This window comes from Arachis duranensis, chromosome 6 (genome assembly GCF_000817695.3).
Source record: "Arachis duranensis cultivar V14167 chromosome 6, aradu.V14167.gnm2.J7QH, whole genome shotgun sequence".
NCBI lineage: Eukaryota > Viridiplantae > Streptophyta > Magnoliopsida > Fabales > Fabaceae > Arachis > Arachis duranensis.
This window is the reverse complement of record NC_029777.3, coordinates 40017015-40019044: the sequence shown is the minus strand read 5'-3', so window position 1 is coordinate 40019044 and position 2030 is coordinate 40017015.

Here is a 2030-nt window from a genome sequence, read left to right as displayed (position 1 = left end):
AGAAGCTTTCATGTGTAGAGACTTTTTCTGGAGTTAAACGCCAGCTTTCATGCCAGTTTGGGCGTGTAACTCCAATTTTTATGCCAGTTCCAGCGTTAAACGCTGGAAATTCTGAGGCTGATTTGCAACGCCAGTTTGTGCCATCAAATCTCGGACAAAGTATGGACTATTATACATTGCTGGAAAGCCCAGGATGTCTACTTTCCAATGCCATTGAGAGCACGCCAATTGGGCTTCTGTAGCTTCAGAAATTCCACTTCGAGTGCAGGGAGGTCAGAATCCAACAGCATCTGTAGTCCTTTTCAATCTCTGAATCAGATTTTTGCTCAGGACCCTCAATTTCAGCCAGAAAATACCTGAAATCACAGAAAAACACACAAAATCATAGTAAAGTCCAGAAAAGTGAATTTTAACTAAAAACTAATAAAAATATACTAAAAACTAACTAGATTATACTAAAAACATACTAAAAACAATGCCAAAAGCATACAAATTATCCGCTCATCATAACACCAAACTTAAATTGTTGCTTGTCCCCAAGCAACTGAAAATCAAAATATGATAAAAAGAAGAGAATATACTATAGACTCCAAAATATCAAGGAAACTTAGCTCCAATTAGATGAGCGGGTCTAGTAGCTTTTTGCTTCCGAACAGTTTTGGCATCTCACTTTATCCTTTGAAGTTCAGAATGATTAGCATCTATAGGAACTCAGAACTCAGATAGTGTTATTGATTCTCCTAGTTGAGTATAATGATTTTTGAACATAGCTAGTGTATGAGTCTTGGCTGTGGCCCAAAGCACTCTGTCTTCCAGTATTACCACCGGATACATACATGCCACAGACACATAATTGGGTGAACCTTTTCAGATTGTGACTCAGCTTTGCTAGAGTCCCCAATTAGAGGTGTCCAGGGTTCTTAAGCACACTCTTTTTTCCTTGGTTCACAACTTTATTTCTTTCTTTCTCTTTTTTTTTTCGAAATTTTTTTTTTGTATTCACTGCTTTTTCTTGCTTCAATAATCAATCTGATGATTTTTTAGATCCTCAATAACAGTTCTCTTTTTCCCTCATTCTTTCAAGAGCCAACAATTTTAACATTCTCAAAACAACAAATTCAAAAGACATACGCACTGTTCAAGCATTCATTCGGAAATCAAAAATTATTGTCACCACATCAAACTAATTCAACTAGTTTCAAGGATAAATTCAAAATCCTGTACTTCTTGTTCTTTGGTGATTAAAGCATTTTTCATTTAAGAGAGGTGATGGATTCATAGGACATTCATAACTTTAAGGCATAGACACTAAGACACTAATGATCACAAGACACAAACATAGCTAAACACAGGCATAATTTTTCGAAAAACAGAAAAATAAAGAACAAGGAAATTAAAGAACGGGTCCACCTTAGTGATGGCGGCTTGTTCTTCCTCTTGAAGATCTGAATTTTAAATTTTATTAATTATGATTTAAGAACAAGACTCAAAAATAGATATAAGATGAGACTAAAAATAGAAAACAAAAATTTAAATAGGCTCCTAATGATAGAGGTTTTTCACAGAGTTAGGACTCAACAACCTTGATTTTGAGAAGTGGATGCTCCCTCAAATTGAGGGGAGAACTTTTGGCGTTTCAGTTCTTGAAGTTCGCACCCCTGCTTCTCTTGTTCCTTCAGCAATTTGCAGAGCATGCAGTTCTGATTCTGCTGTTCTTCCTTAAGTTGCTCCATAGTCTCTTGCAACTTGGTGATAGATGCTTCTAGGTTGGCCCAGTAGCCAATTTCAGGAAATTCAGGGAGGAACTCCTGCGCCCTCCTTTTGATAGAGTTGTCTTGCATTTGTCCTTCCATTGACTTCTTGGTGATTGGATGTTCAATGGGTATGAATTCATCTACTCCCATCTTTACCCCAGCCTCCTTACAGAGCAAGGAGATCAAGCTTGGGTAAGCCAGTTTGGCTTCAGTGGAATTCTTATTTGCAATTGTGTAGATCTCACAAGCAATCAGATGATGAACCTCCACTTCTTT